This window comes from Somniosus microcephalus, chromosome 1, assembly GCF_052327205.1.
Source record: "Somniosus microcephalus isolate GS21.2 chromosome 1, FLI_Smic_1.0, whole genome shotgun sequence".
Taxonomy (NCBI): Eukaryota; Metazoa; Chordata; class Chondrichthyes; order Squaliformes; family Somniosidae; genus Somniosus; species Somniosus microcephalus.
Genome location: NC_140987.1, coordinates 334,376,989 through 334,391,971, shown reverse-complemented (window position 1 = coordinate 334,391,971; position 14,983 = coordinate 334,376,989). Strand labels below are relative to the sequence as shown.

The 14,983-nt window shown below is 47.7% G+C and overlaps 1 long non-coding RNA gene across 1 annotated transcript; it reads left to right on the top strand.

Annotated features, from left to right (window-relative positions):
* The first annotated feature begins 11,839 nt into the window (after positions 1-11,839).
* LOC147124914 (uncharacterized) lies at positions 11,840-14,520 on the top strand. The gene is made up of 2 exons (XR_015079225.1): positions 11,840-12,184; positions 13,622-14,520. It is a non-coding gene; the product is annotated as an uncharacterized LOC147124914 (long non-coding RNA).
* The last annotated feature ends 463 nt before the right edge of the window (positions 14,521-14,983 follow it).

Here is a 14,983-nt window from a genome sequence, read left to right as displayed (position 1 = left end):
GAGATGGAGCACGCGGTGTCCGCCGGCACGCTCGAGCTTTTTCGTGACCGGTGGGCGCCGCGGGGACTGGAGTGCATAATTAATCTGGGCAACCAAATTTTAATTTGATTGGTGGAGGGCTCTTTAAAAGGGTTATTGTTTTTTTTTGTTAGTTAATTTGTGCACTTGTTTTTTGGTCGAATGAAAAGAGAGGGAACCCCTGGCCCAATTAATCTTTCCATCCTGAAAGTCGCCTCCGATGACATCATCAGTGCTGCTCGATTTAAGGCCTGCAAACAGCCTTGCTTCTTCTGGAGACTGCAAACTTTATGCCCATTGCTGTGATCGCTTCATTCAGCAACTATGTCTAACAGTAGGCCAAAGTGTGCTCCACGGTTCGATGACGCCGCCCTGCAAGCTCTAATGGAGGGAGCAAGAGCAAATAAGGAGGAGCTCTTCCCTTCCTCAGGGAGGAAGAAGCCTCCCCAGCAAACTAAAGCTGTGTGGATGCAAATGGCCCAGGAGGTCAACTCTATGTCTATGTGCCGCAGAACCTGGCTGCAGTGCAGGAAGAGGTTTCATGACCTTCTGCGCACAGGAAAAGTAAGTATGACTTTCTCATCACCCTCAATCAGATCCCCATCGCCTCTCCTCACCAGCACTCTGCTTTGCCAACCTCCTCCTCCATAGAAACATAGAAGATAGGAGCAGGAGTAGGCCATTCGGCACTTCGAGCCTGCTCCGCCATTCAATGAGATCATGGCTGATCATCCAAATTCAGTACCCTGTCCCTGCCTTCTCCCCATATCCCTTGATCCCTTTACCCTTAAGAAATATATCCAACTCTTTCTTGAATATATTTAATGAACTGGCCTCCACCGCCCTCTGTGGCAGAGAATTCCACAGGTTCACCACTCTCTGGGTGAAGAAATTGCTCCTCATTTCAGTCCTAAATGTCCTACCCCTTATCCTTAGACTATGACCCCTGGTTCTGGACTCCCCGACCATCGGGAACATCCTTCCAGCATTTAGTCTGTCCAGGCCTGACAGAATTTTATAGGTTTCAATGAGATCCCCTCTCAATCTCCTAAACTCCAGTGAGTATAAGCCCAATCGACACAATCTCTCCTCATACGTCATTCCTGCCATCCCAGGTATCAGCCTGGTGAATCTTCGCTGCACTCCTTCCATGGCAAGAACGTCCTTCCTCAGATAAGGCGACCAAAACTGCACACAATACTCAAGGTGCGGTCTCACCAAGGCCCTGTACAACTGCAGCAAGACATCCTTGTTCCTGTACTCGAACCCTCTTGCTAGGAAGGCCAACATACCATTTGCCTTCTTAACCGCCTGCTGCACCTGCATGCTTACCTTCAGCGACTGGTGCACAAGAACACCCAGGTCTCTCTGCACTTCCCCTTCTCCCAATCTATTGCCATTCAAATAATAATCTGCCTTCCTGTTTTTGCCACCAAAGTGGATAACCTCACATTTATCCACATTATAATGCATTTGCCATGTTTCTGCCCAATCACCCAACCTGTCCAAATCGTACTGGAGTTTCATGACATCCTCCTCACAGCTTACCCTCCCACCCAGCTTTGTGTCGTCTGCAAATTTGGAGATATTACATCCAATTCCCTCATCCAGATCATTAATATACATTGTGAACAGCTGGGGTCCTAGGACTGATCCTTGCGGTACCCCACTAGTCACTGCCTGCCACTCGGAAAACGACCCGTTTATTCCAACTCTTTGCTTTCTGTCCGCCAACCAGTTCTCTATCCAAGTCAATACCTTGCCCCCAATCCCATGTGCCTTAATTTTGCACGCTAATCTCTTATGCGGGACCTTATCGAAAGCCTTCTGAAAGTCCAAATACACCACATCCACTGGTTCTCCCTTATCTATTTTACCAGTTACATCCTCAAAAAATTCCAGTAGATTAGTCAAGCATGATTTACCTTTTGTAAATCCATGTTGACTTTGTCCGATCCTGTCACTGCTTTCCAAGTGCTCTGCTATTACATCTTTTATAATGGACTCTAGCATTTTCCCCACTACCGATGTCAGTTACCGGTCTATAATTCCCCGCTTTTTCTCTGCCACCTTTTTTGAATAGTGGGGTAACATTAGCTACCCTCCAATCCATGGGTACTGTTCCAGAGTCTATTGAGTTCTGGAAGATGACCAGCAATGCATCTACTATTTCTCGGGCCACTTCCTTAAGTACCCTGGGATGTAGATTATCAGGCCCTGGGGATTTATCGGCCTTCAGTCCCATCAATTTTCCGAACACCATTTCCCAACAAATACTGATTTCTTTCCCACATCCCACTTGACACTTACATCCCTGCACCCTTATCCATTCCCTCTCTCTCTATGGTCACATTCAACTATTCGACCATGCAGCCCTCACACTATCACTGTGATGCAATGACAACTTACAACACACAGGGAGAGCCCTTTGTCTCCTTCTAAGCATCTATGCTATGGAATCTCTACACTCACTCCTTCATTCTCACTCAAACTCCACTTGTGCCCCTCATTGCAGGAAAAGAGAGCCCACAATAAGAGGGAAAGAGCAAGGACTGGAGGAGGGCCACCCTCAGTAGCCCAGCTCACCACCTCGGAGGAGGCGGCCCTGGAAATTGCCGGGATCGAGGAGGATTCCCAAGTGGGGGCCATCAGGCAGGCGCTTCACAGCAAGCTGGTGACAGAATAGTTTGGCATCGCTCTCATTGACATTGCATGAGTCACTGATAATGAATCTGATGCTCTAACAGATTGACTTATGATCATCTGCACTATTCAATGTGCATGTAACCTTGACCTCACATCTCTAACTCTTTCCTTTATTTCCCCACAGGACCATCGACAGCCCTCGTCCCCACCGTCCAGGAGGAAGAGCCTGAGCTTCTAGACTCCTCAGAGGAAGCTGCAACCTCTGAGGGCGCTGCGTCAGCAGAGGTAAGCACACACATCACCAGCGCAGACACTCACCTCGCTGAGACCATCGGGATATAGAGTAGAGTTGTCACCTGGTGTATCACAACTCACAAGTGAGCATCAGCAGATGGTGGAGACAGGGACAGCAGTGGAGAGTCCTTGTCGGAGGGCGCAGGATGCTCCCAGCTCAGCTCCGCTGCATGTCAACCCTGTGCCTCCGGGTCCATCCAGAAGGAGAGCAGTGCTGGAACTCCAGGAACAGGTGCAGGAGTCTCTGGCAGGTTTTGTCTCCAGGGTCACTGCGAGTGTGGAGCGAATGGAGGAGTGCATCGCTAACATGAGCAGAGCCTTTGTGGAGGCGTTGGCGCATGAATGCATCACCACGGAAAGGATGGCTACCTCCATGGTAAGGCTGGCTACCGTAAAGGAGAGGATGGCTACGGTAGAGGAGAGGATGGCTACGTCCATGGAGGAGCTTAGTCGCCAGGGTATGGAAAACATGGTAATTGTTCAGAATAGACTGACATCTCTTGAGGAGCGATGGTCAGCTATTGTGCAAACAAACCAGACCTTCATGCAAGTCCTCGGGAGTAGGACTTCCAGTACAGAAACGGGTCTTCATGGCCCCCCTGAAGTGCAGCAAGGTGCTGTCCTTCATGGCCCCCCTGAAGTGCAGCAAGGTGCTGTCAAGCCACTTGCTAGCTCTGAAGTGGGGCTGACCCATGAGTGGGATGTTGGTGGCAGACAACAAGGAAGTAGGGGCTCCACTCCAAGCGCTCACACGACCATGCCACTGCAAAGCCCTCGGTCAGAGCCCCAGCAGAGTCCCCACCCAACTGAGATCTGCGCCTCAACCCCTGCACAGCCGCAGGAGCAGCAGACTGTTGCCGAGCTCTCTCGGGTTCGCAACCCCAGAGGACGCCCGCCAAAGGTATCGAGACAGGAGCAGCAAGAAAGTGAGCAGGGGGCCTCCACATCTGCTGAAGCCACAGGGGAAGCACCACGTAGGAGCACGCGTAAGAGGAAGATACTGCACAAGTAGTCACAAGGGTAGTCACTTGGGTGTAATGTTATGTTTAATTTTGAAAAGCCATCAGCTGGTTATTGGCATTAAAAATTCTGATGACAAACTGTTGCAATTGTGGCATGTGTCATTTCGCTAATGGGACTTCCACATTGAGGGCTTAGGATGACTGGCAATTGTCAGTATGGTGGTCAGAGTGATAGGAATCTGCAGGTTCTTGGCCATTGTTGATGGTCTGATAAGAAGGTGCGAGGCAAAAGTGTTTAATTGTGCAGGCTAAGCAAATCTGGCCAAGATGAGTGCGTGCCTTGCATCCCGGGCAGCAATGCACTCGCATGCTGCTGCCGCTGGTTGATGTGCCTCTGCAAGCTGTTCGTTGTCGCTCTCCTCCTCCTCCTCCTCCTCCTCCTCATCTGAGGAGGAGATGTGATGAGCCACTTGTTCCTCAGGCATCTGCAAGCCACGATGCTGTGCCATGTTGTGAAGTGCACAGCAAACCACGACCATTCTGGAGACCCTGGCTGCTGAGTACTGTAGGGCTCCACCTGATCTATCCAGGCACCTGAAGCACATCTTCAGCAAGCCTATGGTTTGCTCGATTATGGATCTGGTGAAAATGTGGCTGGAGTTGTAGCGCTCCTCAGCTTCGGTCAATGGGCTCCTCAACGGCGTCATTAGCCACTTCTTCAGGGGATAGCCCTTGTCTCCAAGTAGCCATCCATTAAGTTGGTCTGGCGGACTGAAGAGCAGAGGCACACTAGACTGGTGCAGGATGAAGGAGTCATGGCAACTGCCAGGGTACTTGGCACAAACATGCAAAATTTCCTTCTTGTGGTCACACACCAGCTGTACGTTGAGGAAGTGGAAGCCCTTGCGGTTGACAAAAATACCTGGATTGTGATGGGGTGCCTTACGGGCCACATGTGTGCAATCAACGACACCCTGCAGCCTTGGAAAGCCTGCCAGATTGTCGAACCCAACTGCATGCGCGCTTACACTGGCTTGATCTTTGGAGAAATTGATGTAATTGTGCGCAATGGCAAAGACGGCATCGGTTACCTGCGTGATGCAAGTGTGTGCGGCCGCCTGGGAGATGCCGCTGATGTCTGCTGCTGATCCCTGGAATGAGCCTGAAGCAAAAAAGTTGAGTGCGGTGGTGACTTTGACGGCCACTGGTAAGAGGTGTCCACCTGCTCCTCTGGGCTCCAGGTCTTGCTGCAACATTGCGCAGATGTCACCCACTACCTCTCTCGAATGTCGGAGCCTCCTTTGGCACTGCTGCTCAGTCATGTTGAGGTAGCTGATCCTCTGTCTGTAAACCCTGTTTTTGGGGATATCTCCTGCGCCGACGTGCTTCCATGCGCTGGTGCCTTCTGGCCTGTGCAGCTTCAGGTGGGTGAGCAACAGCTTGGAGCTCCTGCTGTTGCTCCTGCAGTTGGTGCTGCTGTTGGTCAGGGTTCTGCTGCTGCCGCGTCTGGTCTTCGTCCGAATCTGATGTCCAGGAGGAAAGGAAATAAATAGTTCCCATTCTTCTGGTCTATACCTCAGTTGAGGAAGCGCTCATTCAAGATGGGGGAGAGGGGTTTCCCAGAAGGTCACACTGGAGATGGGTGTCAGGCTCCAAACTTCCACAACAATGAGTATGCCTGCTAAAAGTTCCCCCAGACCTGAGACAACAAAGTTCTGCCACCTGCAAATGATGATTGGTGAAAACTCCTTTTTAATGGTGGAGCTGCAGCTGTTAGTAAGCAATCCACTTGTGATGCCGCCAGGATTCATTGGCGTGTTCCAGGGGAGGCGTGCAGCAAGTGGGAAAATCAGAAAGGCCTCTCAAAATGGGATTATAGAGGTAATTAAGTGGTTGTTAGGGGCCTTAAGGGCCTATCCCGCCTCTTGGAGGCAGGATGGAAATGGGGTCAGAAAACTCACATGTGGGAAAATTGCTTGGAGGCGGGATCGGACACGCACGCCATTTTTTGCGATTTTAGCACCTCACACGCCTCCAATCCCGCCTCCTCGGGCCTGGCAAAATCGACTCCAATACGTCTATGCCAGTGTTCCTGCTCCAAACGAGCCTCCTCTCACCTTATTTCATCTCAACCTATTAGCATACCCTTCTATTCCTTTCTCCTTCGTGTACTTATCTAGCTTCCTCTTAAATGCATTTCTATGCTATTCACCTCAACCACTCAACCAGCCCCTGGAAAAAACTCTCCCAACTCTCTTTCAACTGCACTTACGAAATCCCAATTGTCCAGCCTTTGGCCCTCCATTCACCATGACATTTCTGCAGCTACCAATCTGCTCAACCACACCCTCACCACCACTTTTGACACCCTAGTCCCTATCAAAACAATTACTCCGTCTCAATCTGGCCGTTTCTCCTGGTACAGCCCTCATCTTCACTCCTTTAATTCCAAGGGACGCAGACTTGAATGGCTATGGCGGACAACTGGTTTAGCCATTCACCGCCAAATCTGGCTGGACCACATAAAGCACAGTCGGGTCCTGCTCTCATCTGCCAAAATTGCTCACTATTCCAGAATAATTCTGGAGTGCAAAGATAAACCCCGGCTCCTATTCGCTATTGCTAACCATCTTCTTAAAGCCCTCTCCCCTGTCTCCTTCGCCCTCACCTCCAACAAAAAGCTCATGGACGACTTTGTCTCTAAGATTGAGACCATCCATTCAGCTGCCTCTGTCACTTCCTTTCCCTCCCCTAGCCCACTGGGCCAAACTTCCTCTAAGGTTTGCCCCTGCCCTAGCCCTGAACTCACATCTTTCTCCAGTTTCTCACCGATCTCCCTTCATGACCTCTCCGCGCTCATCTTGTCCATGAGACCCACTTCCTGTTCCCTCGACCCTATTCCCACCAAACTGCTGACCACCCAACTTCTTTTTCTGGCTCCCATGTCAGCTGACATTGTTAGGTTCTCTCTCCTCGGATACTGTCCCCCCTCTCCCTCAATCAGTCATCATCACTCCTCTCCTCAAAAAACGAACACTTTACCCCTCCGTCCTTGCAAATTACCGCCCCATCTCCAACCTCCCTTTCCTCTCCAAAGTCCTTGAACCTGTTGTCGCCTCCCAAATCCGTGCCCGTCGTTCCCGCAATTCCATGTTTGAATCCCTCCAATTAGGTTTCCGCCCCACCACATTACCAAAATGGCTCTCATCAAAGTCAAAAATGACATCCTTTGTGACTGTGACAAAGGTAAACTATCCCTCCTCGTCCTTCTTGACTTGGCTGCAGCCTTTGACATGGTTGACCACTCCATCCTTCTCCAACGCCTCTCCATCGTCGTCCAGCTGGGTGGGATTGCACTCGTCTGGTTCCATTCTTATCTATCTAATCGTAGCCAGATAATCACCTGCAAAGGCTTCTCTTCCCACTCCCGCATCATTACATCTGGTGTCCCCCAAGGATCTATCCTTGACTGCCTCCTATTTCTCATCAGCATAGATGTGGAAAACACAGCGTCAGTCTCCACATGTACGCTGATGACACCCAGCTCTACCTCACCACCACTTCTCTGTCTTGTTTTGCATGCTTTGTACAAAAATAATAAATTGCAGGACAACGGAGTATTACAGTTTAAACTCTTTTAATGAAGCATCAGCTCTGTAAGCTTTCTCAATCATATAGCACCGTGTGGACAAGATGGAGTCAGGACCCCGGGTCCTCCAAAACAATAGCAGTCCTTACAGATGCCTGCAGGCCAATGGCAACTCAGCATGTGATCACATGTGAATATAATAGGTATTCCTTACAGATGCCTGCGGGCCAATGACAATTCAACATGCAAATGTTACACTCTCGGCCCCTCCACGGTCTCTAAATTGTCAGACTGCTTGTCAGACATCCAGTTCTGAATGAGCAGAAATTTTCTTCAATTAAATATTGGGAAGACCGAAGGCATTGTTTTAGGTCCCTGCCAAAAACTCCATTCCCCAGCTGCTGACTCCGAGGGGGAAAAATTCGGTATCGCCCCGTTTGGGGCGCCATTATCGGCCGTGCGCAAAGTATAGCAGCTGGCGCTAATTATCGCCTCCGACAGCAAACTTGGCTTTTATCACTCCTGGAGGTGATTGGAGCGCTAAATCAGATGCTTCACATCTGTCTTAAGGCGCAAAGGCCGAGGAGCGAGGCGCTACCTCACAGCGCTGGCAAAGCTCATGTGATGTCAGTCAGCAATGGAACACAGGCACACTGGCACCGGCCAATTCTTAAAGGGGAGTTCTGATGAATGGTCATCGACCTGAAACGTTAACTCTGTTTCTCTCTTCACAGATGCTGCTTGACCTGCTGAGTTTCTCCAGCATTTTCTGTTTTTATCTTAAAGGGGAGGGTTGTTCTTGCTCTCTATCCACATCCTGCTCATTGCAGCCTTGAATCTCAGCCTGGAGAGACCTGTACATCAAATCTGCTGGAAAGAACAATGGAGAGACCCAGGGAAAGAGCTCAGAGTGCAGCCCCCACAGTCTCTTCTAAATAGATACAAGGAAGGGCAAATCAAAATGAACCTGCAAAGTGCTGCTCAGTATGCAAAACTCCTTCACACAACGTTGAATTTCTCCAGAAGTGTCTCTCTCTCTCTCAGAATTCGTGGTGCACAAATGTCACCAATAAAAAAAGGCAGGAAGCGGTCGCCTTTAAATAGCGCTCCCCCAGTCCCTTTCTGACTGCAAAATGCTCCCCTCAACCTGTCATTGCTAGGGGCAAGCAGTAAGGCAGGGGGCGCCACTCAATATCCGGGGCGTTGCGCACTCGACTGATGTCACGATCTGCCGGCGCAAGAGATTGTGGCGGCAGTGTTTAGCGCCGCCGCAAAATGTCTAGTTAATTTTGCGAGCGGCGCAAACATCGCCATGCCCGGGCGCTAGTTGCTTTGTGTCCCATTAGTGCCCTCTTATGGCGCTAACGGGAGGCGCAAACAACTGAATTTTTTCCCCCATACATCTCCCTAACACCTGTCTGAGGCTGAACCACATTGTTCACAACCTTGGTGTCATATTTGACCCTGAAACGAGCTTCCGACCACATACCCGCAGCATAACTAAGACTGCCTATTTCCACCTGCGTAACATCACCTATTTCCGCCCTTGCCTCAGCTCATTCGCTGTTGAAACTCTCATCCATGCCTTTGTTACTTCTAGACTTGATTATTCCAACACACTCCTGGCTGGCCTCCCACATTCTACCCTCCGTAAACTTGAGGTTATCCAAAATTCGGCTGCCTGTATCCTAACTCGCACCAAGTCCCGTTCACCCATCACCCTTGTGCTCGTTGACCTACATTGGCTCCCGGTTAAGCAACACGTCGATTTCAAAATTCTCATCCTTGTTTTCAAATCCCTCCATAGCCTCATCCCTCCCTATCTCTGTAATCTCCTCCAGCCCCACAACCCCCCAAGATATCTGCACTCCTCAAATTCTGCCCTCTTGAGCATCCCTGATTATAATTGCTCAACCATTGATGGCCGTGCCCTCAGCTGCCTAGGCCCTAAGCTCTGGAACTCCCTCTCTGCCTCTCTACCTCTCTTTCATCCTTTAAGATGCTCCTTAAAACCTACCTCTTTGACCAAGCTTTTGATCATCTGCCCTCATTTTTCCTTTGTGACTCAGTATTAAATGTTGTTTTATAACACTCCTGTGAAGCGCCTTGGGCCGTTTTACTGTGTTAAATGTGCTATATAAATACACGTTGTTGTATGGTAGCGAGTTCCAAATTCTCACCACTTCTATGTTCTCAAGCCCCACTTTCCTGGATTGTAATCACATTAAATATTGTCTGGAAACCACTACAGCTGATGTGCATAACTGACCGTTTTCTGGCGAATGCTCACCAAGAACAGAATACAGCAGCTTTTCAGTTCTTTAGTTTTAAATTTCAACTCTTACTGTGTAACTTCGGACCACTGTTTGGAGCTGAGTCTGAATCTTTGCTTTGTGCAAAGTTCCTCCTCCCTCGAGATTGTATTGAAAGTAATTAAACTCCCTGTTTACAACAACAGGATAAACTGAAGCTGATCCAAATCTCTGCTGCCCATATCCTAACTTGCAGGGAGTCCTGTCCACCCATCATCCCTGTCCGAGGACACGTGTGTACGGGCCCAGACACAGTTCCCTGGAAATATTAGAGGGACTGCATCTCGGGAGATTAGGCCTCACCAGGGAGGCCATTGTGGAATGTGTTGTATTGCGGAGTGTTACGCACTCCATGAATAAAGGCTCAAGATCCAAAAGTCAGATCAACTTAACAGAGATTTTATTGGACAGTGCACGAGTAATGCAAGTGATGCGTCTTTACACTCACCAGCAGTGTCTTCTCGGGGACTAGAAAGTCACCAGTCGAGTTGTTGAGGTTGTTCCTAACACTGAGTTCACCTGACAAAGGGTTTCATACCATATTTATACCTTTCTTGAAACACACCGACTTCACTTGTACCGTTTCTTCATCTGCAACTGTCACTCATACTGACACACTTGATGGCACAAAGCTGCATGAGATGAGGGGCACCAGTGCATATGAGGGGCACCAATGCATATCAGTATCAGTTCTCAAGGCTGCTGAATCATTCCACAATTGTTATCTGTACTATCCTTACATTAACTGTCCATGTTCTGTTTTAGTGTAATCTCCCACATTATAATTCTCCACACCACTCTGCATGCAATCCCTTTGCTTCATATTATAGGCTAATTATCCCATAATGCATAACATTTATGCCACGCCATTTAGCCTGTCATGGTACAAGATCCCACATGTCGCCTCCTACAGGACGACCTGTGTGAGACATGAATCCAATACCTTTATCCAGTATGCTTTGGGAAATAGACCAAATTGGACAGCAGAGACTCATGGGAGGGGGAAGGGCACCTGACCAGCTGATGCCTTCCAATATAAAGATCAACTCGGGTTGGAGGACAGTATACTGACACATAATGACTGATGGGTTGTGTCCAAAGTGCTCCGCCCAGATATAGTGCGTTGGATTCACACGTTCAGCAGACACCATAAGAAGGGCACTCTACAGTCCCGCCTAGATGCCCACATGTGGTGGTCAAAAATGGCTGATATCATGAATGTAATTTGTCACTGCCTCATCTGTGGTCAGTATGACCCGGGACAAAAACTTAAAGCCCAGCCCAATTTTATTTGTCCCATGCCTGAACCTTGGAACTTCCTCCAGATTGATTATATAGGTCCTTTTCTTAAAGCAGTCGGGAAACCAACACGCCCTGGTGGTGGTCGGCTGTTTCTGTAAATGGATGGAGGCTTTTCCCATTTGCCGTCAGATGGCGCGAGACACTGCTTAGAGTTTTAATTAAGCATTTCTTCACATTTTGGGTCCTCCCCATTAAAATCGGCCTGGAATTTGCAGTCAGCGACAAAGCGACGGCATCGCTGCTGGCCTCGAAGAAAGCTGCCCACAAAGATCTCGCAATCTCTGTGGTGTAAAACATTAGCTTTCTCGACCTTAATTTAATTGTAGCGCTGTCAAAAGGGGATCAATCCCCAGCACACTGCAGCAGTGATGTCATCAAGCTGTCTAAGCAGCCAATCACATCGAAGAATTTGACAGAGAGCAAAATAAAGATTGGGACATACACATGGGGTTAAGGTAAAAGCTGAAATATCATTAAAAAACTTAAATTTAAAAAAATATATTTTTATTATTTTAAAAATCTCTCAATTTTTATCATAATGGAGAAATTTGACATTTCACAAATATAAAATTAGGTTTTCAGGGCTATAAAGTTCAGCAGTAAATACGCTGTTAAAACCCCAGTTACACCTCTTTCAACAAGGCTAAATTTGTTATGGGGTGTTTAACAGCGGTATTAGAGCAGAAAAGGAGACATTTTTATCAGTTCAAGTGATTTCACTGATTGCCGGCTATGGGGAGTTCCACAGCGTAGCCTGTGGTGGACCAAGGAATGACTGGCCGCAACTTCAGGATTTCCGCATTTATCTGCGCATGCGCTAAATGCTGAAGTTGCGGTCAGTTTCAGAGGGGCAATGATGGCGAATGCTGACAATTTCCCCGTCATTACCACTGCAAAATCTCGGCCATAGAATCTGACCAAGGGACTCTAAGTACCGGTCAGGTTATGAAGGAGGCCATGAAACTCCTGGTTATGTCCTTCTGACTCAAAGGCGAGTGTGAAACCCACTGAGCCACGGCTGACATAAGAGTTTGTTTGCAAGGAAACAGCGCTGTTGGAAGGTAAGCTGTACAGCAGGGTCAGGAGATGGACTGTCACTTCCTCAAAAACAACCTTTGTAGAACAACTGTCCGATCACATTTCAGCAGTCCATTTGTCCGCTACCCAATCATTAGGGGCACGTAATAATTTAGCATCTAGCTGGTAATTGGGGAAAAGGCCTGTCCATTGTAGACAAAGTTATGGTATATCTCCAGCCCTCTACAGTCAAATGGTCCCCTAAATATATTGGCCCCTATTCCATCATTGAGAAAGCCAGTAACAGTGTGTACAAGATCCTCTGTAATAAGTGGGATAGGTGGGTCCACATGAACCAATGCAATCGATTTCTGGGTTACAATGATGAGATTCAAGCCATCCATCCAGTTACCCTTCATTGGTTCCTCTGGGACTCCACCCTGACAATCCTACTCCTCCACCACCCCCTGTGGAAGAGGGGAAGGATGCTCCAGATAACCGGGGTTTATTTCCCTGATGGGAACCATACTGAAGGGCAGAAAAGGGAATTGTGATTGTTTAAGTTACAGGAAGGATGTGATTGCACAAGCGAAGGTACAGAGGAGATTTACGAGGATGATGCCGGACTGGAGAATTTTAGCTATGAGGAAAGATTGGATAGGCTGCGTTTTTTTGGAACAGAGGAAGCTGAGTGGAGATTTAATTGAGGTGTATAAAGTTAGGAGGGGCCTAGATAGAGTGGATAGGAAGGACCTACAGGAAACTCTATTATCTGGCACCAACGGGACCGGCGTGGTGCCGGTTTATCAAAAAGTCCAGATTACAGAGAGATATAGTTAAAAGGTACGAGAGCTCCGTAATCCAGGTTTCCCTGTTGCTTAGCAACATGTGCAGGAACTCCGGCCACAGACCACGCATCCCTGTTGCTTAGCAACAAGTGCACGAACTCCAGTTACACAGCCACAGATCCAGGAACTGCCACTAATATGAAGTAAAACTTACCTGAACCTACTCCTGAATTTTGCGTGTTAAAAGAGAGTTTCCTGTATTTCATTCAGCAGGGAGGTCAATAACCAGGGGGCATAGATTTAAAGTAATGAGTAGAAAGATTAGAGGGGAATTGTGGAGAATTTTTTTCACCCAGAGGGTGGTGGGGGTCTGGAACTCACTGCCTGAAAGTGTGGTAGAGGCAGAAACCCTCATTGCATTTAAAACGTGCTTGGATATGCATTGAAGTGTTGTAACCTACAAGGCCACGGACCAAGAGCTGGAAAGTGGGATTAGGGTGGATAGCTCTTTCAGCTGGCACGGACAAGATGGGCTGAATGGCCTCCTTCAGTGCTGTAAACTTCTATGATTCTAAGTGCCGAACTGCAGTGGGGAGTGGGATTGTGCTTTACAGTTTCAATAGCACTCAGGATTTGTATTGGCTATCAGATGTGGAATAGGAGCAGAAATTACCTTGACCTTTTGCATTACAGGATAGGATTATGACAACCCCCTGTATCTGGATTTGGACGTGCATGTTGCTCTGCCCAGGTATCTGATGTCGAGAACCACTCAGCAGGACACACAGAGCAGGAAAACGCTACGACTCAAGAACAACGGGATATAACGATATGGATGGTAATCTCATCCAGCCATATCCAATCCCAGTGTACCATAACAGGGCAGTTACTAGGGATACTTGGTCTGTACAAGACGCTCCAGGGGTTAGATTGGAATGTTTGTGCCCGGTTTCACAGGAGAAACGTATGAGGATACAGAGGTATTGCCATCTGTAGGACAGAGTGTACCTGTAGGATTTAGTAAACATTATTAAGATTCAAAAACATTTTTATATAACTATAATATGTGAAATTGTATGTTTAAAACCTAAAAAGCCTGTATAAAATGGCGAATGGCTAAGAAGTAAAGCATGATGGTAAAACCTAACATCCCTTCTCACTGAAGTTTCAGACCAGGCTAGATAATGGGCTATGGGAAAGGCAAAAGACATCTGTTGTAATTCATGGGAAGTCTGGCTATGTAAAAGTTCTCAGCAAAAAGCTCACAGCAGAAAAAGGGAGGGAATCATAGACCATACTTGTGAAGGTCAGAATGGTGAGATAGTCCAAGCAGCTGCAAGTTGCTATGTATTTTTGAAAGAAAAAAAAGCTAATAAAAGGAACAGCTATTGAACACTGAAAGCAGCATGAAGCCAGAGGATGAGAAGCTTCAGTCAACAGAACACAGCAAGAGAATAAAGAGACCACGCCACAGTCACTCGGAAGGAACGCCGGGGGTTCAATGAACAAACTGTGACTATCTTCTTGTTAAGTATTTCTTCTTTGTACTGGATGTTTAATGCTTAATAAACCTGTTTTACTGATACACAATATACCTGGACCCAGAGTGGTTTGTGTAGTCACGGACTGTTTTACTGATACACAATATACCTGGACCTAGAGTGGTTTGTGTAGTCATGGACAAATTATTATAAAGAGCTTTTGAAAGCTACAGATGGGCACCCAACGTAGGGCTGTGACTATTAACTGAAACCAGGTCTATTGTGCTTAAGGCAGGCGCTTGGATTTTTCTATGAAAGTCCTTGTGGAAAATTAGGCTATCTAACAGATAGTGTCTCTTTAATGTACAGCAGAATGTCGAGTGAGAATTATTTTGTAGACTTTTAAATGAAGTTAATGAAGAAGTGCGAGGATGCACAGTCACAGACGTTAGTAGTAGAATATCTAACAATGAGTAAGAGAGTATCCTTTGAGGATGTTGTTGCGTTCATTGAGAAACAAGTTAAGGAGAAGAAATGGAAGTCAGATAGGGCAGTGCAGCTAATGGCCTATGCG